This window comes from Tachypleus tridentatus, chromosome 10 (assembly GCF_004210375.1).
Source record: "Tachypleus tridentatus isolate NWPU-2018 chromosome 10, ASM421037v1, whole genome shotgun sequence".
Taxonomy (NCBI): domain Eukaryota; kingdom Metazoa; phylum Arthropoda; class Merostomata; order Xiphosura; family Limulidae; genus Tachypleus; species Tachypleus tridentatus.
This window is the reverse complement of record NC_134834.1, coordinates 89176817-89204582: the sequence shown is the minus strand read 5'-3', so window position 1 is coordinate 89204582 and position 27766 is coordinate 89176817. Positions and strand designations below refer to the sequence as shown.

At 32.5% G+C, this 27766-nt stretch overlaps 1 non-coding gene and 1 pseudogene across 2 annotated transcripts; both read left to right on the top strand.

Moving 5' to 3' along the window:
* The first annotated feature begins 1769 nt into the window (after positions 1–1769).
* Positions 1770–1930, top strand: LOC143231173 (U1 spliceosomal RNA). Its single transcript, XR_013016805.1, has one exon. It is a non-coding gene; the product is annotated as a U1 spliceosomal RNA (small nuclear RNA).
* Positions 1931–8095: 6165 nt separating this feature from the next.
* LOC143229837 (zinc transporter ZIP9-like) lies at positions 8096–27140 on the top strand (annotated as a pseudogene). The gene is made up of 5 exons (XR_013016091.1): positions 8096–8781; positions 9092–15544; positions 16034–16107; positions 19322–19457; positions 26547–27140. The product of XR_013016091.1 is annotated as a zinc transporter ZIP9-like (transcript).
* Positions 27141–27766: the final 626 nt, after the last annotated feature.

Sequence of the window (27766 nt, the reverse complement as noted above, 5' to 3'; positions counted from 1 at the left end):
TGTGGGGGTGTTATAATGTTACGATCAATAACACTGTTCGTTGGTGAACGAGAAGCCTAACATTTGACGGTGGATGGTGATGACTAGCTGCCTTGCCTCTAGTCACTGCTAAATTAGGAACAGCTAGCACAGACACCCCTTGTGTAGCTTTGCACGAAATTAAAAAAACAAACCAAATAATTTTAGCTATATTAAATTCAACAGTTTCTTCTTTTTATTCAGGTCAATGCTGACAAACATTAAAGTATCTCCAGATTTATTACAATCTCTAACTTTATAATATTTTGAATATCCCTTTATATTATCGACATTTAAAATATCATTTTTTGACCCAAATTTATATATGTACTAAAATATGTTTAGTACTGTGCAAATGTGTGAAGACAATAGAATATTTCGTCATTATTCTCATTTCATGTGGTTAATTCTACCATGCCATTACAAAATGTAAAACTCAACAGTTTTGTGAAGCTTCACTAATTCTTGTTGACAGTTTAATAAGCCAGGGTGAGAATGCTTGTTTTTTAATTCCCATATGCTTGTTCCAATGGTAAACATTATATATTAAATTTTGCTATCATTCCACGTGCTAAAAATCATAAAACAGATTGCCACTAAAGCAAAGAGTTCACATAAACTCTTTACGTATTGCTAGTTGGACTTTTATCAAATTGCTGCACACTTGAAATGCTCCTCGAACATTGTCAAATAACCCTAAATCGTGAAACCGAGAAAGTAAATTTTAAAATAGGAAAGGAAGAGGCAAACGCTACTTCAATAGTAACTTTAAGAAGTGTATTAGAGGCGCCTATAGTAAAATCCCAAAGGATACTTTCACTAGATATCTTGCAACCATGCATATATAGACTGTCTGTGGATATTCACTTAAAAAGAGGATACACAAAATATTAACTGTTTCCTAAACTCAAACACTTTCACTGAGTTTCTACAGTACTAAAAATGAAGATTATTAACACTTTTAATGCTTAACCTGTCATTTATCTTCTTTATATATCAAAAGTAGCCTGAAATATAATTTTCTATAGAATTAACTGCAAAAAAATTAAAAAATCTAAATTCTTATTTAGATTACGTACATTCATTTTTATTACATTAATCATGTTTTAACTTGCAAAGAAATAATTCTCATACGGATTATCAATTATTAATTACTGAATCACCACTTAAAATAATAATAAAAAACATTCTTCTTTTTTTAACACCAACTTCTATTTTAGTTAAATACTGCTCACTTTTAATTTTTATTACCTTTTCATATTTCTGACTGTTCTACTGAACATTTTCCTGCTTTAACCTAAATATATTTATATTTGTTATTCCTGGCAGCGTTTTTGGTGATAGAAAATTTGGTTTTTGCTCTTTAAATTCAGGTATTAGATATTTATTTATAAACAACTAGGCTCTCCTTATACGGTTCATCTATATTAATCGTTTGATCATTTTCTTCATTTCTTGTAGAAATAATTTATTTCTAAGTTGTCTATTAGAAAATTATACAATAATTGGCCTACTTTCTTCTTTTTATGTTTATTGGCGTTACTCTTGGCCTACTTTCTTCTTTTTATGTTTCTTGACGTTACTCTACGGGCTATTTGAACATCATCGTTTACAATGATATTAGCTGCCTTTGCAACTACTTGAATAATTTCTCTAATATTATCTCTCTGTACTTGTGGTATTTCGTGAATTTCGATCTTAATATATCGTGAATATTGTGAAAAGCCGAATACTTGTTCTTTTAAGGTGTTATACTTACCTCGCGCTGAGAATGCCATGATCAACAAGGTGGCTTCTCCAGAGCGACGCTCGCCCATTGCACTCTGGGTGGGTTGACCTCTGCCACTATCCCAAACTGGGACAGATGGAGAGTGTAATTTTTGGTAGTGGAGGACTGCGTTCGCGCTATCCAAAATTTAAGGCCTGGCATGGCCAAGCGCGTAAGGCGTGCGACTCGTAATCCGAGGGTTGCGGGTTCGCGCCCGCGTCGCGCTAAATATGCTCGCCCTCCCAGCCGTGGGGGTGTATAATTTGACGGTCAATCCCACTATTTGTTGGTAAAAGAATAGCCCAAGAGTTGGCGATGGGTAGTGATGACTAGCTGCCTTCCCTCTAGTCTTACACTGCTAAATTAGGGACGGCTAGCACAGATAGCTCTCGAGTAGCTTTGTGCGAAATTCACAAACAAACAATCATACAAGATTGTCACTTCCACCTGCTTAGGATTATTTTGTTGAAATGAAATTGTACAATACTGTTCTTTTACAATTTGGATATTTGTAATTATTTTGTTTTCTTTACTTAACTTTCTATAATTTACTTATTTTACTGCTACACAGTAATAAGGATAATATAACTTACAACCACTGATATATTGTATATAATCGTTTGATTCACCGTTCTCTTATTTATGCTTCTTAGAACCATCTTGCTTTATTATACTATTACTATCACAAGATTCAACACTGACGTTTGCAGAAATCACGTTACTGTCGAAATTGAGTTTTTGACTTTTTGAGAGAAAATTTAAAACTATCTTTGGAGTTGTATTTATTTTTGGTAAGTTGTTTTAAAAATTCCTCCATAAAGCCAGTCGAGGCACGGATAAAAGTTCTGATCTTAGTCATGATTAGATTCTTACCACAGAAACTCACTTAGCATTGTGTTTTTATGCCTAGATGGAGAGCACATTTTGGAAATTGACTTTCATCACTTCGTTTGGGGTCTTCTTTATCTATATATAGTTGATTATAGTGGGTCTGACATTGAAAAATATTGCTAACTTCAGTGGTCAGTTCACCTCATCATGTGTTATTACCAACTACACTTGAGACATGTCTGTGAGTCATCTGAAGAAGTTGAATGTTCCTGATTCGATGTGTAGTTTCCCCTTTGAAGAAAATATATTAAACTATTTTCGTGTTTCTTTGTACTGATGTTTCGAAACCTGGTGATGTTGTTAGCTCTGCCAAGGTTTGCTTTATCATGTTTGTTGCTCACAGGATACCCTCAACAGCCTCTGTATTTGCTGCCAAGTTATAAATAAGCTCAAATGCCTTGGACCACATAGAAGTTAAGCAGGATATCAATTGTACTATGTGTACCAACTCGCTTAGCTTTCTGATGCTCCTGAAACTACTTAATGTGAGTTATCGTTCAGTTCGTGATAACGAGAAACCCACTTGAAATAAAAATGTATCCTCAAGACGGCTGTTATGGGGATTAACACTTTAAAATTAAAATAAAGTACAGAACATTGTTTCGACCTTCTTAGGTCATCTTCAGGTTAACAAAAGGAGAGTTTGCAACTGATCGTTGCCTGGCTCATGTCTTAGGAACGAGAGTGAAATGAGTTCCAAATTCTAGGGGGCGTTGCAGTTGGATGTTAGGTTATTAATTAGTTAGGTATAAAAGTGTTCCTTTATATTGATTTAATTTTGGTTTCAGTTGTTGTATAAGTCGGGCTTCGTTGATTTTACGTTTGTTTATATTTGTTTCCCTACTTAATATGTGGTGTTTTCTATGATGTGTTTATTTGCATATTCTCTCTTTAGAGCTTTGTTCACCTGAAGATGACCTGAGAAGATCGAAATGTTATTTTGTACTTTAGTTTAACTAAAGTGTTAATACCCATACCAGCCGTCTTGAGAATACATATCATCCAATTCTTTTGGATCTCCAGAAAGCATAGCTCCCTTTTCTTTATTATCTATATCTGTTACGTTTTCCTAGATTTCCGGTGATGTCATTGCAAATGGGAATTAGTTTGCTGACTTTGAAATTAAGCCATTGACAATTTCATTTTTAAATCTTGTTTCAAACGTCAACTTTACACATTTTGGTCTATTCTATTTTCCTACAGCTTTTATATTTTAAATTTCTTCTTAGATGTCTGACGTGCTAGATCGTTCACTGCGAATAGCTCTGTTGATTTGTACCATGAATCCCCTACATCCAACCCAAACCAACCTTATTGTTTTCTACTATAAAACTCCAACAACTAACCCTCTTACTTCTCTTTATTATATATATTTGTTTATTTTTATGAAGTAACGGACATGTGAGTATCAGTGGGAACGAGGATGCTGATACTTTAGCTAAACTTGTTTACTCTGATATTGTAACAGCCTTGCCTGTCCTTTATGTAGACCACAAACCTATCATCAAGATCAGACTCGATACCAGTGGAAAGTCGATATCGAGTGACAAAAATAATAACAAGGTTTTTGCTATAAAACACACTGTTGTTGCTTAGCTTTCTAATGTTTGTAAGTGTTACAGAGAGAAAGTTGTCTTGCTTATGCTACATATTAGTCACAGTTTCATGACTTATTAATTTCTTTTACATTGGACTAATCTTTCAATGTCTGGCCTTTCTGACACCCTGATCACAGTTGTACACATTTTTCTTTTATGCAAAGTATTACAACTGCTTTCAGTAACATCATTTTTAAACACTTTTTATCGCCTTCTGTGAATTTCTTTATGTAATGAAAACACTTTTATCTCTACAAGTTTTGTTTTTCTCAGGGGTCCAAACATCCAGACACGTGTTTCCTTTATATGGGTACTAATAAAAGAAAGGATAAGATCCCAGTGGTGTCAGTTTTAAGCATTTTAATGTGTATTTTAGATATTGTTTGTGATGCTGGTGTTTTGGTATAGTGCCCAACAAATCATGGTGTAGCTGCAGTATGCTCATGTGATGGTGTAATGTGTCTTCTTATAGAACTCCATGGTTGGTGAGGTCAGGTGTAACTGAATCTCTTTCATTTTATTATGGATAATTTCAATAATGAACATCAAAGTTAAATAGATAACATTAGTTGGAAATCAAACACTAAGATACACAATCGTCACCAGCTACGACTTCTCCACATTAATTTCTAATTCTTCATTCTATGCTTGAAAAATTTTTAGGGCAACTATCTTCCTTTTTCATTCAGAAGGGATTGTAGGGCATGTTGGCCTTCTTAGGTCAATCAAGAAGACATGATCTGGAAACATCTTGATTGAAAATATATATGCCACAACGTAGCAATCTCCTTTCAAAATCAAAGCCCTTTTAGAAAGTCTAACTGTAATCAATTTTGTTAATCCTTCAACAGGAGTGATTATTGAGAGGAAGTTGCTTGCTATTCCAAAGTCAGAGGTTCTTCATGATTTTTTCAGCTAGGGAAATTCATATGTCTGTTTTACTTCCACTTGTTGAAATGAAATAATGTAGCCTTCGTGAGTTCTCGTTTTGAATTTGACACCTCTGCATCCACCTGCTTCTATCAAGGCAGATTATTTGAATTGTAAGGTGAAACCATATATTCCAAACCCTCTTTGACATTTCCAATGCCAGTGGTTTGGACACTAAAACATCTTCTTTTGTTCCTTTAATGTGTGTTTGTTGTGTTAATTGGGACTACATTGCACCAACTGTAATGGTTTTCGTTTCTTGTACATTTGTACATTATTTGAGAACTGTACATGAGGCGTTTATGCCTGCTTTTCTAACTTAAATGTATGCCGCTGCACTCTATTTCACTGCTACAGTGGAGGTGAAAATAGATCTTCCCATTCCTTCCACAAATGAATCTACAGCTTTTGTGTTCACTGCCGGCTAGTATGCAATTTTACTTGCATTATATCACATTGAAACTAAATAGTACATTAAATGTACAATATATACTGATTAACTTAGCTCTTGTTGGCTCTAGAATCGCTTAATGTGAGTTCTCACTCACTTCTCTTACATACTGATAAACAACTGGCCCATTTCTCTTTGTCATCTATTACTACCCTACTGTTATGGATTCCTGGCCATGCCAATGTTTGTAGGAAAGAGCTTGCTAACACTGCAGTTAAATCTGTCTGCCTTAACATTATGAACACCCTGCCCCTGCATTGCGTAAACTACAACCATATCATCAAAGGTCGACTTCAACGAATGTCAGTTGGCAGCCAGTTTGGAGAGAGTAAAATAATAAAAAGCTTTTTCAGATAAAAATTACTGTTGTTGCTTGGTGATTTTGTTTCCATAACAATCAGAGGGTGTAAGTTTTCTTCTCTTGTCTAGTCTATGTATTAGCCACAGCTTTCTTTCTCACAATTTTATTTTACAGATCAATGTGCAGCTTTAGTAACATTCCAGTCACAATTGCTCAAATTTTATTTTTCTACTATAACTATGAGTGTGAGTGGCAGCACCATTTTAAACATGATTTTTAGGAGTTTACACCTGATATTAAACGGTGTCATTAGCAAATAGTGATACTGCCCAGATTGTTCGTGTTCTAAGCTTCTTACAGGCAACTGACCTTTTCAATGCACTTTGAGATTTTAAACTCTTTACGTCATTGTTCTATAGTTGGTTAATTTTATGTTCTTTACTTTTTACGGAATGTTTTTCTTACTATTTTAGTACCATTATTTGGCACTAATAACCATGATGATTGACACCAAAAAACATGCAACACTAAACCCATATCATACCCTGGCCATATGTTAGTATGAATGATCATGCTGATACTATAGTTAAATCTGTCTGCTCAAGCGTTGTTACAGCCCTGCTTGTTCTTTATATGAATTATATACCTGTCATCAAGTCCCAACTTCACGCCAGTTGGCAGTCAATTTGGTATGTGTGTTTTTAATAGCAAATCCACATTGGTTTATCTACTGTGTCCACCAACGGGAATCAAACCCCTGATTGTAGTATTGTAAATCAATAGATATACTGTCTACTTCGAGCTATCAACATAATAACAAGGTTTAATATATTAAACGTGCTATTGTTGCTTAGCCTTCTAGTTTTCGTAAGGATCGGAGAGTGTAGTAAATTGTCTTGTCTATGTTACATGTTGGTCACACTTTTATGACTCTTTGTTTCCTTCTACAAGGGAATGATTCACTAGTACGTGGGTTTTGTGACACACAGGTCACAATAACCCACATTTTACTTTCTTGTTTGCAAACTCTCCTTGTTATCCTGAAAATGACCTAAGAAGGTCGAAACATTGCTTGTACTTTATTTTAATTAAAGTTTTAATACCCATACAAGCCGTCTTTTGAATACATTTTTACTTCAAGTGGATTTATTGTCATCATGAAAGAAGTCAAAAGGCCTTTGCCTTCCAATTCTGTTTTCTTTATGTATTTATTTGGAAAGTTTTAGAGATTTTATAATAGCTTCTCGTCGATCTCTTGTCATGAACTTCATATAGCGTTTTAATAAGACTATAAAAATAGTTGTTTTTCATAAAACGGATATTGCATATTAGTGATACACTTCAAATCAAACAAACATGAAAGATAAAATACATGAATGCTCATTTGTCACAAAATATTTTACTATTTTTAAGAAATATCTTGGGAGAATATTTCCTTCATATATGTATGATTGATCAGTCAGGGCAAAAGATCCTGCCAAAATCTATTTCATGTTCCATATTGTTAACAGTTTAACTGAACCAGCTAATCCTCGTAAATAAACGGTAGTAATTGTGTAGTTTTAAATTCTGAGTCAATTAATTCAAGTTATTTGTGTTTGATTTCTACTTAGTCTCTCTTTATAGGATTTTTATATTATTGTGTTTTGTGGTAAATATTTAATTAAAGATGTTTGTATATTCTTATAAAATGTAATATTGTAATTCTAGGAACGAAGTGGAAGTTTCTTTAGTAGTTTTGTTGTAATTTAATGGATAATGCATTGTATTTATATACTAATTAATATTCAAATACATTTATGGAACTTTTTGCGTTCTTTTTTATTCACCATATAGCAATCTAAATTAATATTAGTCTATAATATTATGGCATTTTGCCTACATTTTTAATATCTGATATTCAGTGAACCAGCCAACTATGAACCACAGAGTTCTTTTTAACAAAGGTAAGATTCAAAATATAATCTGTGAAACAGAATTGTAATGTATTGTTTGATTTGGAACACTCTTTAGTGTGACTGCTATTTTGCCTATTTAAATAAAGTTTATCAGCGATCAAAAGGACTTGAACACGTCATAAATATTACATACATGTCACAATGGGTTTGTTTGTTTGTTTTTGAAATTTCGCACAAAGCTACTCGAGGGCTATCTGTGCTAGCCGTCCCTAATTTAGCAGTGTAAGACTAGAGGGAAGGACAGCTAGTCATCACCACCCACCGCCAACTCTTGGGCTACTCTTATACCAACGAATAGTGGGATTGACCGTCACATTATACGCCCCCACGGCTGGGAGGGCGAGCATGTTTAGCGCGACGCGGGCGCGAACCCGCGACCCTCGGATTACGAATCGCACGCCTTACGCGCTTGGCCATGCCAGGCCCTATGGTAAAAAAAAAAAGAAAAGAAAAGTGTGTGTGTGTGTTATATACAAATATTAGATACAGGTATTGTTCTGTGAAGTACTAACGTTACATAGGCATAAATTGTTTCAGTTTTCCTAGTAAATTAACATACTGACAAACTACCTTTCTGATCTACTTATGTTGTTTTATAATATCTTATTATATGTAAATACCTGTATTCATCTTTTGTGTTATATTTCCTAAAGGATTTTCTGTAAATTGTTAGAGAAACTTCAGTTTGTGTTGGTGTATGGTGCAGGAATACAAGGTGGAACAGTATTGTCAGTTATGATTCCAGAAGATGTTTACGTTAACACATTATGTGCATTTCAGTTAGGTAAGCCTTGTTGGTTTGTGCGAATTATTGGAATTTTTTCAGTTCAGTTCAAATATATTTAAGACTTCATGAGAACTCGCAGGTTAAAGGAAATATATATATATAGTTATATCAGAAACTGTACTTCAAAACTAAGTTTTTCTAACCTTAAAGCATTTGCTTTTTATTACATTAATAATTTTTTTCAGAAAAAATGTGTAGAAAAACTTTCTGGAAATTTATCAGTTAGAAAGGTGTGTTATTTTCTTTGCATATTTAATGGTGTACATAAATAATATTACTTGTTAATTATTCAAGATTAAAGTTTGAAACTGTCCACAAATGAGTTTGATAAATATATTTTCATGTAAAACTTTTGTTTTGATCACTTTTGATTTACGTATTTTGTACAGATGAGTCCTGGAAAAAGGTACCATCAGCACTGAATACGGCAGATGTAGCATGGTTGACATAGTTGTACCCAGCATTGTAGACGTGAGATAAATATAGTTTGCCCAAGAAGTTTGCACCCATGAGATTTTAAAAATGCACAGTTAATTCTTTATTTATTTATTATTCAATTTGTATGCTATTAATAGCCATGCATATGTGATAATTTTTGCTATATGGTATCATCAAGGTATTTGCTTTCCTGAAATATGCACAACTTACATTAGAAATGTGGTTGTTTAACATTGAGAATATAATATATATCTTCACAATGCATTCAGTCTTTTGGACACCTCATATCTTAAACTATAAAATAGTTTTTTTATCAGAATATACAGTGACCATTTGGGTTTATATAGGCCAGATATTCACATATTTTTAGTTTCTACAGTAAAAATCAACACTGAATGAACAAACACATTCATATGTCCATAATAGATGAATGCAATCTCCAATGAAAACTTTAAAGGGTACTTATTTGTGGGGCTTCAGGGAACTGGCTGCCCTTAATGGCTTGCTCTCATTTTAAATACAAATAACAGATCTGTTTGAATTGACATTTTAGCGAATATCTTATTGCATTGGTTTGTTGTCAAAATAATTTTAAGGAATATAGGCTTTGAACATGTTTAAAAGAGTCAGAGATATAATGTTGGTTGTCACAGCATTATGGAATTAGAATCTTGAATGTCCTTTCTCTTCAAAGAGCTAGATTCCCAAATCCAGTCCTGATATGTGAATATGCAAACTCTGTAGCTAATACTACACGTGCATACAAGAAACTTAAATTGGAGAAATGATGATAAATATTATCTATCCATTCATAAAAAATTGAGACTTTTTAGATCTTATCCTAAGGTATGTTTTTTCCCATAAAATTTCATAAATTTAATGAAACAACCAATTTATAATTAGCTCTTACAAAAGAAATACATCCTTGAATTATTGGGCCTTTGGTGTAATGGGCTCTTAGAGTAATGGATCATTACTGAATATATGTTGAATGTTTCATATAGCACTGTACTATTCTGTAATTAGTAATAAGAACCATCTCTCAGTTGGAACTTGAACCCAAAACTTCTAGCTTCCACTGACATTCTGAAACTTGTGCTTTACCTGCTTTGGTCTTCTGTCCTCAAGCCTCTACCTCATATTTTATTATCTTTACTAACAAAATCATTTGGGTTTTCATTCAACTTTATAATTTTTTCTTTTTTGGAAAAGCTGCTTTGAATTTGTCTTTGAATTAATACATTCAGTATGTATTAGTTTTTCTGATACCATAGTGTACTACTTTTCTCACAATTTATTTTTCAAAATTTACTGGAAAAAACCATTAATTTTAGTAAATCACAACTCATATCTATAATTCAGTTGAATGCATAGAAAATTTGTTTATATTTTAACTTACCTCTAGGTGACTCAGTAGTAAGCTTGGAGTTTCATAATGCTAAAATTTGAAGTTTGATACTTTGGGATACCTTTATGAGTTGATACCTGAAGGACTGCCCCCAGTATCTGTAACTTCTCATGAACTCAACATTTATTTGTCCTTCCAACATTTCTTTACAGTTAAATGGTTAGCTGTGTGCTGGCATTTGGAAATTTCTTTGAAGAAATAACTAGACATAATTTCTTCCAAACTTCCAAATGAGGCTGTGCAAGAATATCTAAACTAATGTGAAAGAGATGCTTCCTAATGTATGTACTTAGAAGTCTGTTACTTTGTTGTATTAATGTGAGATTACATAGTGATTGGCATAATTTGTAACAATAAGTAATTTATAGGTGAGTTAATTTTATGATTAAAAAAATGAAAGAAAATTTGATAATAATTTGTGATCATCCAGAGATTTTATTTTGCTCTTTTAGCATTGATATGTAATCAGATTGATCTGCATAAGCAAGAAATGACAACAGACAAGACCAATCAGCCAGAAAGTTACAAAAATGAGAAATTGCTTACTCTTTTCACAAACTTTGAAGATATCCACTCTGTGATTGGAGTTATCCTGAGTTTAGGTTTTTAAATTGTGTTTTAGCAAATCAGATTGGGTCAGCATATACAAGAATTTCAAACACAGATAAGCTAATTTTGGAACAATAGAGAATAATGAATATATGCTACTTTATAAACTTAAGTTTACCATTGTGCATTGCATTTCTGTATGTGTACACCATGGAAATGTAACACCATTTAAACAGAGCAGGGTACATTTGTTTAATTAATTTTGTTATTAAAGTAATTTTTAATTTTTTCATGCATTTTAACTACAAATATCACAATCCTCTGTAAGAATAAATTTGATCAATTGTTCACTCTCATTTTTTTTCCTGCATAAAAATAATTAAAGGTGTTGTTAATTGCAAAGGTAGTTGAAATTTTACAATACAGCCACCAGTCTAATGGCTGTCAGTAATCGCATTAGTAGAGCGTTTTTTTTTTTTTTAATTTCTTGCATTGAATAAAGCATAATTTCAGTTTATTTATCACCTGGATAAAGTGTAGTATGATACCTTCAAAGGATTACCTTCCTTCTTTAATGAAGAGGAAAAATTATTTGGTTTTTCCATTAACAAAAGATACTGAGTCATTTTCTACTGAACGAAACAATCTTTTTTATTAGCACAGTGTTTACAAACATCTGAGTATACACCAACTAATTGAAGTATTAAAATGTGCCAAGTTGTTAATTACCATTTTCAATAATGAACCTAAGTGCCAGCTCACTTATTACTACAGGAAAAAAAAAATAGCCACAGTATCGCATGCTGAAAACATACAGGGTTAGTGGGATTTCATTGCGCACATTTGGGAGTAGGTGTCAACCAAAATTATAGTTCCATAAGTGCTTGATTTCATAAAAATACTGTGTGTTAAAACTGGAAGAAATGTAAAGAATTTGAACCCCATCCAAGTTTATGTTGTGATCTGTGAAATGTGTTTAGCAGCCCCTGAATGGAGAATGTTCCTTTCTAACATCTTTTATTTGTATATTTAGAAATGAAAGTTTCTAACAGAGTTCATGTATCACTTGTATAGAATGTGTTGCAACTATTACATTTAATTTCATAAACATATATTGCATGTAATCATAACTTTTTATATTTATAATGGAAAAGTTTTAAATAATTTTATGTGATTGTATATTCTTACAGAGTAAAGTATCTTGTATTTAATTGTATTCAGGTTATGTGCTACGTCAGCTGTGTGCTGATGTCAGTAATGTTCCTATGCATGTGAAACAGGAACATGGATCCCAATCCTGTTAACTTAGCTAGAATAAGTTTTTTTTTTTTTTTTTTAAATGTAGCTTTTAAAACTATACCTTTGTAAATCTTCAAGATAAAAGTGTTATTTCTAGATAAATTGGGTTTGGTTTAGCAAAATAAATATAACTGTAACACATATTTATATACTGTAAGTGAAATAGGTGTTTGTTAAACTCTTTTTTTGGAAGATAAACTATCTTAAGATAAAAACTCTGGATTCCACCATTGCTAAGATATTACTCTAACATATCATGCTATAAACTGGAACAGTGTAGAAAGTTTTGATATTGCCTGCAGTTCAACAAATGAGATTTTATGAAAGCTGGCATACTTCTAAAATTGGCAAACATTTATGGAACTGTGATCCAGTGTGGCAACTACTTTTCACATGTGTGTGTCTGTTGTTCTTGTACTTTTTGGCATTTTTATGTTATGCTGTTTATTTATGTATATGTATATACACAAGTGCACTTACACAAAAAATAACACATTCACAGTTGATGGATATAAAAAAGATAATTAGTGGCCATTAAAATGTTGGACTGTTTTTTTCATATTTGATTACAGCTGATGTGTATTTTTCATCAGTTATTAATATCGTATGCATGTATGTAACAGTCAGATGAATCTGCTTCTATATTTTCTTTTTTAAGTTTGCATGAAAAACATTGAAAACAGTATACAAACATGAATCAATAAATGTCAGAGTTATATGCATGTGGTAAGTAGTAAATTTAGGAAAGTACTGGCTGTATATCTGTGAACAATAAAAATTCAGAAAAAACATAATTATTGACTACATCAGTACATTTTGGATAATACAAATATAATGAACTTAACTATATAAACAACACATATGCAATCATGAACAATATTGCTTTAAAATATTTTAAAAGAGATAAATAAAACATCTGAGATTGTAGGAATCAAGTATTTAGTCATTGGTGATTTCAACATAAATTCTAAATATGATTTAACATTTAAAGTGTTATTGTTTATTTGAATGAAAGCTAAAGGTGGTACAGAATTTCCCTTTATCTTTGAAACATTCTGTTCTACATTTGCAACTGTTTATCCTCCTAAGCCTACCTCTACTTCATGAACTGTTCTTATCATTATATAAATAATATCAAAAATAAGAAAAACTAATGTTGAAGTAGGGATGGCACTGCTAAGAAGTACAAAAACAACGTTTGAATGAATATACAAAAAAACCTCTGATTTTAAATTGTTATTTTTAAGTAACTTTCTAATATTATATCTAAAATGGTATCTTTTTAAATATTTACGAAAACAGTTTATATAATCTGGCTGTTAATTACACTTATCAGATAGTTTATCATTTGCTTTCTACAACATTGATTAAAAAAAGACACCCATTATACTTGGACTAAAGCAAGATAGATATGGAATAACAGCAACTCTTGTTCTGCTTGTTCATGCAACAGATAGTTCTTTAGTAAAGTATGAGGCTTGTTGTAGATGTGTATAATGCATAGTAGTAACTGAATACCTGAGAATATGATGCATAGCGTGTTACATGACCATACACGTACAAAACAAAAATAATAATGGCTCTTAAAAGATTTTTCTTCACTTTAATTTTTTTTTTCATTTACTTTATAAATGCTAATAAATTGAGTGAGCAAGTTAATAGGCACTGAAATAATATTTTAGAAATATTTTTCATACACTGAAAAGTGAAAAGGAAAATCAAAGTGGTGCAGTTTGTCACTTGGATGTTGTTTCTAATTCTTTATGACACCTAACAGTTTTTTCTTTGGGTGCTTCATTAAGATTGATCATCTTTGAGTGAAGATAAGATATCATATTGGAAGTTAACATTTTCCTGAACTGAAGATGTATTTATGATGGGTATTTATCTTCTCTTACATCTTTTACCTGCCCTCCCCATTACCTGTACAAATTGATTTGGTTAGTTATGACCAATCTCAAAGTGATTAACATGTTCAGGATGAGGGTGCTGGGTATGGTAGGGGCAATGTTGCACTTCTATTGATGAGGGTTGCTGCATTATCATTTGCATCTTATGTATTAATAAGTGGAAGTACAACCTTGTGCAAATTAATTGAAACAAAATGGTAAATAACGACTGCTATCTTTGCCAATTTTTGGATTGCAGTACCACACTTCAATTATGGTCTCAATTAGCTTATCTTTTGTAGTACAATCTTTTCCTGAAGTCTTTCTTTACAAATCACACAAAGATTTTCAATAGGATTTAAGTTCGGAGAGTTTCCAGGCTAGTCCAGCACCTTTATTTGAGTTGCAGTCATAAAATTTTTCACAAGTTTTGATGTGTGGCACGGAGTCAGTTCTTGCTGGAAAATACCAAATCCATTTGGAAATCTTTCTTTCAATTCTGGAATGACTCTTCTCTGAAAAACTTCAATGTACTGTGGTCCTCGCATCATATCTTCTACCATATGTAAGCCTCCGACACCATAATAGCTCGAAAAAGCCCCAAAACGTCTTCTTCAAGGGATGTTTTATGAACTGATTGATGTGAGATTCTCGATGTTTCTCACCTGGAGATCTGCAAACATGCAGACGTCTTTGACCCTGTATGAAGAAATGAGTCTCATCACTGAATAACACCTTCCTCCGTTGTTCTTGTGTCCAGTTTTTGTCTTTCAGACCCCATTGATACCGTTTTTTTCTTCATTGAATTGGTAAGAAGTTTTTTGACTGATCTCCTTGCCCTTGACCGACATCAAGAAGCCTACGACAAACCATTGAAGAGCTGACTTTTATTCCTTTGACCTCCAAATCACTTTTTATGGCATCACTTGTCTTCCGTGGATCTTTCACACTCATTCTTCTCTAACTGTGTATGCATCGTGTCTTGGCATTGTTCGCAAATTCAAATGACGTAATATTCATCAAAATTTCATCATATATCCCAAAAATAGATCGACCATACTGTAAAACACAGCTAATCATGCCATCTGTGTGAAAAAATGACTATTAAAGGAAATCAGCAGGTCCAGCGAGCCTACACCAAATATTGTAAAATGACCATTTGTTTCAATTAATTTGCACAAGGGTGTAACAGGACTAGTGGCAAGTGAAAATGTGTGCCAACAGAAGGCAGCACAAGTTAAAGTTTTCTATGAAAGGGGGTAAGTATTTATTGAAAAAAAAATGTTCAGTTCAGGAAAATGTTAAATTTCTTCAAAATTCCATTGATATATAGGGTAAAAATTTTGATATTAATAGCACTTATAGTGTCATTTAATTCTTTGCATTTAGTAATTCTGCAGTGTTTATATTCTGGATTACAGTACATGATTTTTCAGTCAGCTACATTTACTTACACTTTTGTACTTGATTATTACTAAAACATGTTCTTGATGTTGAATACATTAATAGTAGATTGTTGTTGTATTGTATATGAATGAATAGTTCATTGTAAGACCTAGTAAATATTTTTGAAAAACAGTGATGTGGATAATTACAGTTATTTGAACTTTGAATGTGTGTGTGTGTGTATGTATGTAGAATACCAAATATGTTCATGCCCAGTTAAAAATAATACTGATATACATTTAAAGTTTTCAACTGAAACATTTGTTGTGTTTAGTAATAAATAGCATTTTATTTTATTGTAGCTGATGGAGTGGCAGTCACTACTTCACACACAGATAGAGTAATGATTGTTTTCATAGCAATTATGCTAAACAAGGTTTGATTGAAATTTTTACTATTGCAGTGTCAGCTTGGTAATAATGTTTAGGCTTAAAGAAAGTATATTACTTATTTTGAAGTAGTGACATTTACAATACTTGTGTATACTTTTTTACAGATTTTAAAAGTAAGTATGATTCTGTGAAAGATAAGGTTTAATTGGAATGTGACACATTTTGATTACTTTTATAATTTTTTACTCTTTGAAATACAGTTGATTAAAATGCCTATTTACAAAACGTGTTTAATATCTATGACCTATTTTGAAATACAAACCTCATAAGATTAATTTAATCAAAATTGAAGTTCCACAGTTCATACAATTGCATTTTAATTTACTTAAAAACAGTATTTTAATAATTTTAGGTGTTTATGTTATTAAGATTTGTTTGTATTAGCTATATTGAGGATTTGGTAAGTAAACTTGACAAATAAAATATTGTTTATATTGAAGTAGGAAATATTTTAGTTTAGTACTTAAATAAAAACACAAATATTTTTTTGTATTTTTGATTTTTGTATTATCAAACATTTAGGTAAACTGTGGGTTTTTGCTTTTGAAAATTTTATGGAACTCTACTACAAAGTTTAATAGTAAAGTCAGGCCATATATATGAGGGGCTGGTCTCTCTAATAGGCAAATCTTTAAAATATATATATGAATATCCAAAACTCTCACAGTTCCTTATTATAATTTTACTTTAAAAATATTTATTTAAGTGAATCACATTTTTAACCCATTGACTGCAGTTGCTCAAAATTCGCTGAAAATATTTCAAGCCTTACACCATGTACAGCATACTTACATTCAACTGCCAGAGGTGGACTGTACCCTGTAGAGTAACTCAACAGTCAGTAGATTAACATGTACTTAAGACTATTTATTTAAAAGATATTTATTTCATAATAGCCCAGTGATTCAAACAAGCCACAAACTTCCTTCCATCTAAATAGTTAAATTTTTATCCCTCTCTGATTTTAAGTAGTGATATTACTGGGAAATGTTTAAACACACATGTAGGAAATTCTTTGAAAGAATGACTTATGAGAAGGTATTGAATTAAGAAAGTGGATGGTGTCATGGTAGTAAAGATATAAATTGAAGAATGAAATTTGATTAAAAAGTAGCTAACTATATCACAGAAAAACTTGTAGCTCGTTGTTAAAAAACGTATATATGATGTCATTTTGAAGTTTCAAGAATCAACCTGTTTAAATGCACTAGATTCTAATATGTGGAATAACTGTGTGACAGCTTATTTGTACATTTTATATTTCACAAAACATACATTAATGTTTTGTATAATACTTGTTCTTCAGGTACATTATAAATATATTCCTATCTCTATATAGATAAAGGTAAGATATTTATTCTGAATTCAGTAATAATTTCATCAAGTTCAGAGGTTGAGTATGTTGTATTAAAATGATTTGAAGCCTCATTATGTCATCACATGTAATGCTTCTTCTGATGACTTGCATTTTGAAAATAACCCTGCAGCATAGTTTCATTGCAAAAGGTTCATCGTATGATTGGGATATCCAAATTACACTATTCCTTCTGACATGCTTTCCACAATCCATGTAGTGCACAAGAACGACTTTCTTAACATGTGCTTAAATAATCCAGTTACACAGAAATCAGTAGGTACTGTATCTGGTGAATTGAATTGTATATATTCATATAGAATGGCATAAGGACCTGTTTTATTCTCCAGCTGTTCAAGTTACATGAAAATCATTTAAGAGATGTAGATGGAAGGATTGTCTTGAGGAGATTATTCTTTGTAGTCTCACTTCCATACAAAGTCACTATTTCTGTATGATACAAAACACTGATATGTTAAGGAAACAGAGTTTATTTTCTTATTTGTATATCCTCTTCTGGTCAATTTCATGTTCATGGTGCAGTGTCCAATAATCATCATTAATTCCTTTGTGAATGTCTTGCAATATACTGTGTACCACTGTTGAAATTTATTTTACCCAATAATTGGTTTTTAGAAAATGGCTAAAGACTTGTTATAAAGGTTTACAAGTACTTTGTTGAGTGTCACCATGTAGTGACAATTTTCTGGCTGTGTCCTATCCATAGAGTGTTCTACAATTAGTCTCTCTTCTCTTGAATTAGTAATGGCATTATTTCACACATTTTTTTTTTGAGGGTTTACCCCAAATGTTGAATGCTGTTTACATTTTATTTTGGGGTTTTTGTGGGCCATCAACTATTTTAATTCTGTTTAATTTTTAAACCTTGTTTCAAGCCATAACCTGACACATTTTTGCATGTATTATTTTTCTACAGTTTTTTTATTTTAGAATTTTTCTTTAATTTTTGCACATGTAACCTCAACAATCTAACCTAAATCCTTTCCTGGAGATTTCACATAGGCAACTTGAGTCAATGTCAATAGTGTTGCTATTCTAGAATGAGATACTTCTCGGTTTTATTATTGTCTACTGGTGGCTGAAGTGTGTGGAAGGTTTTTGCTACTGATTTGCCTGTTTGTGTATTCTCTCCTGTTACGAGGATGACACATTTTGTTTACCACAAAGTAGTTTTGTTGTATATTTGTGTTGCCTGAAAATGATACATATTCATTTGTTTTTTTAATGCACAAAGTAAAAGTAGATATTTAAATACCTGATCTGAGCATCTTGTTATTATCTGAGTATATAAATATTTTTTTCTTCAGAAAGGGCTGTTATATGACCTTTTCCAAAAGTGATAAATTTTCAGTTGGCATCATGAAATGTCAAAAAATAATTCTTATAATTTCTTTTCCACACAACTTTGTTAGTATGTAGCTTTCAAATTTACACTTTCAAATCTTTTTAGTATTACATACTCAACTGTGTAAAATGTTACATGTTTCATTTCATAGCCTAAAATACACACAAGACTTATGCTAAAAAGATTCAAATGTTGAAATAAAGTTTTGGTTACAATATAATGTATTAGAATAAATGAGCTAGGACTTGTCTAACTTGCTTTATGTTTCTTTCCCACAAAAAAAGTTCTAAAACACGCTCTAAGAAAATCCCTCAGAACGTTTGTAATCTCCAAGATACTTAATTAAGAATCATTTGAAGGTTAATCTTATTTGAATAAAAAATTGTAATTTTGTTAGAATTGTTAATGAAGATGATGGTATTTCAATTTTTTGATGTTCTTCATGTATTGTAGCAGAATGTTATTATATTTTCCTTAGGCACCAGCTGCATTTTGACTTGTAACTTTTCTCTTACATGAAGGGTTGGACAGAAGCAGAATAAAAAAATCACCTCTTTATATTTGCTCTTGCTGCTCCATTGCTGTTTGTTATAATATATTTTGATATCAGCCAAGTAAGTAAAAAAATAAATTATTTCACACAATTTTGATATTACTTTAATTGTTGGTCTTGGATTTTAAGAGATGATCTTTGGAATGTATCAAGTTATAACCTCTCAAAATGACCTATTTTTTGCAATAATGGTTTAAAATGCCTTACATTGCTAGTGTTATTTACAATTAATCCAACAATCCTGTTCTAGTAAAAGTTCTAGAATGTATGAGGAGTTTTGCTAAAACTTTCAAAGAAGTCATTTTATCAGCAATGAAATATATTTTTATTATTAATTTTTTATAATATTTATTAAAATTAGTGTTACAAGTTTTATATTCAGTTTAAAGTGTATACATAATTTCAAAATGGGAGGAATAGTTAGTTTGGTTTGATACGAAGGAGTAACTTCCAGGATGGTACATTACCTCCTCTCATATAAATAGCTATTTTTATTGAGTGCTGCTCTCTGTATGCAAAAACAAATTTTTGCACATGCCACAAGCCTTGAATCTCCCACATCTGGAATTGACTAATTCTGATGCATATTGCATATAAATCATATGACAACCCTCCACCAATAACAGTACATCATAATCTTTTGATGCATGTCACTGCCACAATCCATTTCTATTGCTTCTTGTTTACCAGTATTCATATTGTAATGTTTACTTTGTGCTCTCTTCAATTGTTTTATTTTAATTTTTTGTATCTTTGTTTTTATTTCCCTCAAGAAGTTTATTATATTATACAACAGTGATATTTGTAACTTGATGATTTATTCTGAAATGGAATTATTTTATAGAATTTATTACAAAAATGTTTTTGTCTCTGCCAACACAAGAGTGTTTGGTTATTCATTTTGCATAATGAAATTCTACATTGCCACTATGAAAGTTACATCTTCTGTTTGCACCTTTCAGGTCATGGTACTCATTGGGAAGATTTTATTCAGCATTATTTCATTAGGAGTTGGATTGTTTAAGAAGCTGATGTACATTGTACCTCACCTTGAATTTGAGGACCACACATTTTGACACAGTCTATCAACTTTGGTGTGGCTGTCGATATCTTCAAACATGATTATATCAAGTTTCTCACCATAATGTTTCTCATTCCATCAGTTTTTCCCAAAATTTCTATTCATCCATGTCATTGCAGTTCAGGTTTATGTAATTGATTTCCTAGATGACACAGATCTAGGTTTCTCTGCTGTTTCAGCTTGTTTGTTTCCTTTGTTGTGAATCATTTTTTATTTGCCTCCATTTCTTGGCTTATGTGGTATATTCCTTTTTACTTTTCTATTTCTCACCATCTTTCATATTTCTTCACAGTAAGTTCTAGAAGATCTTGTTGGTCCATTATGTGTTTGGAGTTCCTTCATCCTTCATTGTTTTCTAGGTTTTACCAGTTAATCCATCTTTCTCAATTTCCTTCCTTTACACTGTTGCTTTGTCTATGATTTTATCTTCCTCCCTGCCCAACTTGTTTGGTTTGTGAGTGATCCAATTTGTCTTTCATTCCTTGTTTTTATTTTACCATCATTGATTCCTCATGTCTTCACTCAGATCATGCACTTTCCCTGCATATTAATACCCTAGTCCATTGGATGTACTTTTTCTGTTGAATATTGGGGCTACTCCTCATACATCTATCTTCCATTCTTTACTTTGGGTAGTTGTTTCTTCCCTGTAGGGGTACCATCATGCACCTGTTGCTATACTTCACTCTTTTATGAGACTCTGACTGATTAAGTTACCCTTTAGTGTGTGTGTATGTATGTGCATATATATAATGCCTCTTATTTTCAGGGGCATCTTCCTCTTTTTCTTTATGGACCTTACTCTGAAGCAAGTATTGGTATACTTACAAATAATTATAGCCACAACATAAAGCCATGATGACTTAACCATTATAATTTCATGGTTATGCAATGTGCACTGCATAGATGGGGTGTTCCAAACATTGTGTGTGTGTATCCTTGTAATAGGCTTGCTTCATAAGTTTGCCCATCTCAGACTGTACTGGATAAAACAGGTGTGGAAAGCTGTTTATCCCTGCCATGCCTTGTATTGAATAAATCAGTATAATTTGTTTTTCAAAACAGGGTTTCGTAGTTACTCATTACCCATTGCACTGTCTCAGATGTTTTTCTCTGGAGTTTCCTCACTTTTCTTCTAGTGGAGTTTGAGAGTCCTAATCACTTTCCATTTCTAAGCCATTGAGGTGGTGAATCCTGGACTCATTCTCCTGAATGTGATGATGAAATGTGTATAACTGATTATAAAACTATTCATTTGAGAGTATGGTAACGGTATTTTAATGGTGTAGATGTCCTCCACTATGTAACACTGGAGTGAGCCATCAAAATTGAAATTCCTCAACCTATTCTCACATGGATGTAGGTTCCAAGAAGCTGCGTTTTGGATTTAGAGTTGAACCAATCAGCATGAGTCCTCACTCATGTATTACAGACATCTCTATTTCTTTCAACTGTTGTTTCTCCATCCGTGTAGTAGGTTACTATGGAAGTACTTTCATATTACTGTTGTTCTTCCCTTTCCACTATCTCTCGATGAATATTATATTATTCTGAGGATGTTCCTGCACTTGGTGTGACTCCTTTTATTGTGTATGTGAGAGAAATGGTTTATATTACATAGCTATCTGGATGTCAGGTTCCAATTTCTCACATTGTAAGAAAACAATATGTGCCTGTTCATGCATTGGGGGAGGAGTTTGAAATTCCCCACTGTCTTATGAACTTGAGGTGAAGACAGTAAGATCCTCCACCAGATGGTTGAGTTTCATATATAGTTGAGTTGTTGTGTATGATCCATCATGCCCCAGCCACTTTACACCTGGGAGTAAATCTTTTACTTTTACTTACTTTGATATTTTGTAGGATTGAGTTACATAACTTTAATATATAATGTGTGTTTCTCTCCTAGTTGAATGTGTTTCTGATTTTCTACCCTAATTTGCAACATTTTTTCATAATGGATAAGAGTATACCTGGTTCACAAGTAGTGTGGTCTTTCACATATTATCTTTGACTTTGAAGATCTCTTTGGTAGTGTCATTTGGATGTTTTTCATGGATACTTTTTAATTTTCCTGCCACCAGTTCCTCCATCTCATCAATGTTGGATTCTAACTCTATGTAAGAGAAGGTAATGTACTGCATCAGAAGTTATAATTTTCCTATACTGAAAATGTATTTCTTATAGGTACTTACCTCCTTTCACACCTCTGGCCCTTCCTCTCCCTGGAAACTGGTATTTGCATCTTCTGCTAAAGTTTGAAGTTATAGTTCAATAGAATTGAATAAAGGGAGTCAGTGCATTAAGTATGTTGCATTCTTATTGGTAGAGGGTTGTCGCATGATGATTTACATGCAAGACACATTGGAATCAGTCAATTCTAGATGTGGGAGATTCAATGCTTGTGGCATGTGCAAAAATTGTTTTTGCATGTAGAGGACAACACTAAATAGGAACAGCTACTTACGTGTGTTTGTGTTTTTCCTTATAGCAAAACCACATCGGGCTATCTGCTGAGTTCACTGAGGGGAATTATGTGAATGGAGGTAAGTACCTATCAAAAGTACATTTTCAGTATCGGAAAAATTGTAACATTAAGTAATGTGATAATTAAATTGGTATGCTTTTTATTCATAAATTATAGTAGGATATGAACATTTACAACAATGTAAAGTAAATGTATGTTCAAATAAAAATAATTTTTCTTTTAAGTTATCACACAGTACTGATTTTGTATTGATATATAAAGGACTGAAGTATGGCAAAATATGCATCACTGTGGTTTTTGTAAATTGACCAGTCACAGTCAGAAAAAATGTAGTCATTCTTGTAATACAATGAATTTATGACAATTCCTTGGTTAACTTCAAGGATTCCAGCAACACTAATCATAGTTTAGGCTGATATCTGCTAAGTAAAACTATGTAGTGGGAAGTCAAACTTACCATGTTGTGTTTGAGATTTTTGATATTAGAATCTATGGAGCTAGAATCTACACAAATATATAGTTTCTATAAATATTTTGCAGCATTTAACATGTCTATATCTCCACTTGTCATATCTGATACCTACAAAAACTGAACATCATTTTACATAGACGTATCTCCACTTGCCTCTTGATGTGTATTCCTGTGCATATGTGGTAGGGAAGGTACTATCAGTATAGTTTACCTGTGAAGAGGATGAGAGCATCCTAGTGGTTGGATAAGTGATGTTTGAGCCATTACAACACATCACTTTAGCCTTGAATTCCTGTATGTGGGTGGCCTTGGGTTTATTCCCCCACCCACAGCATTAATTACTTTGTCCTGTAGAACTAAGGCCAACTGAGTACCAGTGTTGGACAATCTCAGTGGGTGTTGTAGGCATTGTGTCCAATGTTGGTATTTTTGTGGAGACCCTGTGAAACCTTTGTCTACTTGCACTGTCCTAGTTTGACAATGTAGAACATCACTTTGATGTAGGGCTCCATGCTGAGTGTGGTTAGTGGGTACTGAAACTTTTTCTTTTCTTATGAAAAATCAAAATAATAAAGTTAAAAATGGTCATTCAGAAACATCTATATATGTAAAGCGCTGTTCCTAAGTGATCATGCCCCTCTGTTCTTGTATTGAAATGTTTGGTACTTCATTACTTGTCTGATAAATCTCTAGGGCAAATGTCTCCCCTTTTCACTCTGAAATGATTAGATGGTCTTGCTGGCTCTTCTAAGTCAGTCAAGAAGCTATGATCTGGAGACATCCCTGCCACATATATCAACCTACTTTTGAAGTTAATGTTCAACAGAGATATTGCTATTGAGGTTACTCGTCATACTTTTTTGAATTCCTTGAAAGGACTAATAATTGAGAGGGACTTGTTTACTATCTACAGGTCAGAGATTCTCACTGGTTTCTGTAGCCAAAGAGTTTCAGTTGTATAATATTTATCCAACTGTAAAGATGGAATAATTCAACCTACCAGTATTTTTATTATGATGGTTTATTCTTGTCTTGTTTGGTTTGTTGAATCAAAAACCTTCACTTACAAGAAGACTTACAACACTATGTGGAGGTTAGGAAGTTTACATTTATTCTATTTTATTTGTAACTTTTACTTGACAGACATTTCATTTCTGTGCGTGTTCAACATTATCCTGATCCTTCACACAGGTATGTGGAGTCTCTCAGAGTTATGTCTTGAGTATTACACTTTTCAGTATCAAATTCAATCCTATAACAACACAACTTCATCTTACTGTTACAGCCTCTATGTTGATGTATTTTTGCCATTAGTGAAGAATAAACCATTATCTTGATCTCTGTCTGAGTGATCTGTTCTTTCAGTGGTGGCTGAAGCAGTGTTCTTAGAAATTCTCTTTGTCCATGAACTGACATTTATTCCACATCTTAAACAGCTCTGTATACTCTCTTTCAATTTTTAGGGAGCAAATAATGTTCCACTGAAGTTCTATCATGTCTTCATTCAATCAAAGCCTGTATATACATCTGTGGTTTATAGTTCAGCAAGAGAAGACTGTCTTGAAGGTTTTGGGCCTTATACATCATCATGGGGGTTGGCTCTCCATGGGAAGTTTCCACACTTCTCTTGTCCAGAGTTTGTGCACTAAATCCCATGAATCTTCAGTTCACCTCAGATGTTTGCAACTTATTTATCAATATGTGATGCAAATTTCTAATCCTTACTATAGTATACCAATTAGCATTGCATCTTCATGCCTTGATAAGCTGTATTTTTTTTTGGCAGAAGGTAGTCTGCCATTCCTGCATATGCCCTTCGAATCTGGGTGCAGTTGACTGCATTTGGTCTTCATTGGATGACTTTCTAGAGTTTGATGATCAAAACTTTCTGCCACAAATTGTTATTATCCTCACTTTTGAGGCCTTTCTTTGAATTATCTGAAGAGGCTAGTCATTCCCAATTGGATGTACAGGCTTCTCATTGGAGAATATCTTTCAAACCATTATTTTCTTCTTTTATTTATTTATTTTTTTTGAATGGTGTGAAATTTGGCTACTCTATGGGCTCTGTCACAGTTTGCTTACAGGATCCCATTTAAAATTCTTTATTCATCATTAAGTTGTATACAATTTCACTTGTCTTAGATCATGTTGAAGCTAAGCAGTTTGCTAGCTGTATTATGTATATGTTGACATACTTATATTTTTTTATGGTCTTGGAATGGCTTAATGTGTACTCTTATCCAGTTCTCTTGGATATTCATAAATGACTGGCCCACTTCTCCTTATCTTCTGTATTTATTCAGTTTTTGTGGATTCCTAGCCATGTTGGTATCCATTGGAATGAGCTTGTTCACATGATAACAATATCTTTCTGCTTTGGCATTGTCACGCCAGTGCTTGTCTCTTGCATATACAACAGAGCTGTCAGCAAGGTCCAACATTGTGCCAGTTGGCAAACAATTTGGAGTGAGTAACATAATAACAAGATATTCCAGATAAAGGCTGCTGTTGTTGTCTGTTCTTCTAGTTTTTATAAGGAGCATAGGAAAGAAGTTGTTTTCTCTTTTGTAGGGGACAGCTTCACCAGTGTGTGGCCTTTGTGACACTACAGTCACAATTGCCAACAATTTACTTTTGTGACATTGTTACAGCTGACAATAAAAACACCATTTCAGACATGTTCTTTTCTGGGGTTTACTCCTGATGATGTACAGTGTCATTGGTCATAATGATTGTAAGTTTAGCTTTGTATTGCCCATTGACCTTTTTAATTCTGTGTGATCATTTAACCTTGTTATAAGAAACAGGGTGGATTTTTTCATGCCTTCATTTATTTATTTATTCTAATTTTTGTGACATTTTACATTCATTAATTTCCTTTTTATTTCAGTATTCATAGCAACTGTACAGCAATGGCAATCATGGTACTTTTTGTCAATAAACTCCCACCAAACATAACCAAAAAATGCACAAATACATACAGTGCTAGTGAGAGTTGTCTTTTGCTCTAAATCTTGTTCTTTATATCTAATAAAGATTTATTGTTTGCATATATTTGTACAGTGCTGATAAAAATGTTTTGATATATGAAGATTCTTTCTTTCAGTCCATTAAAGAAGACTCGTCAACAAATAGTGCAACTGGGACTGCTATGTTGTTCAGTGCAGGAACATTTTTATATATTGCTATATTCCACGTTTTGCTAGAAGTGGTCAGTAAGTCCCATAATCATTCTCTTGGCTCAGACCCTATATACACTGAAAATAAAATATTTTGAAAAGTGGAACCACTAGCATTATTAGTTGGTGCTCTTCTTTCTATGTTGTTTTCATTGAAAAATAATAATTTAAAAACAAAACGATCAGATTGAGAATGTTTGGTTGTTTCCATACATATATTTTAAATATTTAATATATATTATCTGAATGACTTAAAACAAATGGGTGTATTATCAGTGGGAAGATAAAATATAAAGCTGTTTTGCCTAAAATTTTTAGTGTATAAAAAAAGAATTTTATTATGCTTGGAACATTTAAGATAAACTTATATTAACTAATATCTGTTTGTGAAGCTTAAGATTTTACAGAAAATATGTTTATATTGTTACCATAATTCATATTTTTTAGAATAACCATGATCTTGTAATGCTTAAAAATCAAATTCAAGTACGTGATGATATTTTAAATATATTTTTTGAATCTTACATAGGTATTTAATAATGTTAGATGGGAGTTCTCGAAATGGTCCAGCATGGCCAGGTGGGTTAAGGGGTTCAATTGCCATTGCACCAAACATCCTCGCCCTTTCAGCCATGGGGTCTTTATAATGTGATGGTCAATCCCACTATTTGTTGGTAAAAGTGTAGCCCAACAGTTGGTGGAAGGTGGTGATGACTAACTGCATTCCCTCTAGCCTTACACTGCTAAATTATGGACAGCTAACGCAGATAGCCCTTGTGTAGCTTTGTGTGAAATTAAAAAAAACAACATAAAAACAAAAACAGTTCTTGAAAAGTAATTAAAATAAAGTTTCATTTATAAACTTTAGTAACTCTAGAAAGAAGGCTTATGGTAGTGAATTAGTTTTTACTAAATTATTAAATAACTGGAGAAACAATCTGAATGAGTTTCCCAATTAATAACATTTATAGTGGTTAACATGTGATGTGTATATCGTTTGTTAAAATTTTATGTAGAAATATTCATAATTTTAAGATTTGTATCTTTTTTTTTCAAAGAAAACTTTCTTTAAGGCAAGCAAACTTTAAAAACATTAAAAGAAGATGGTGCTGAAGGTGAAGATAATTTTTGTAAAAGTTAAATATAT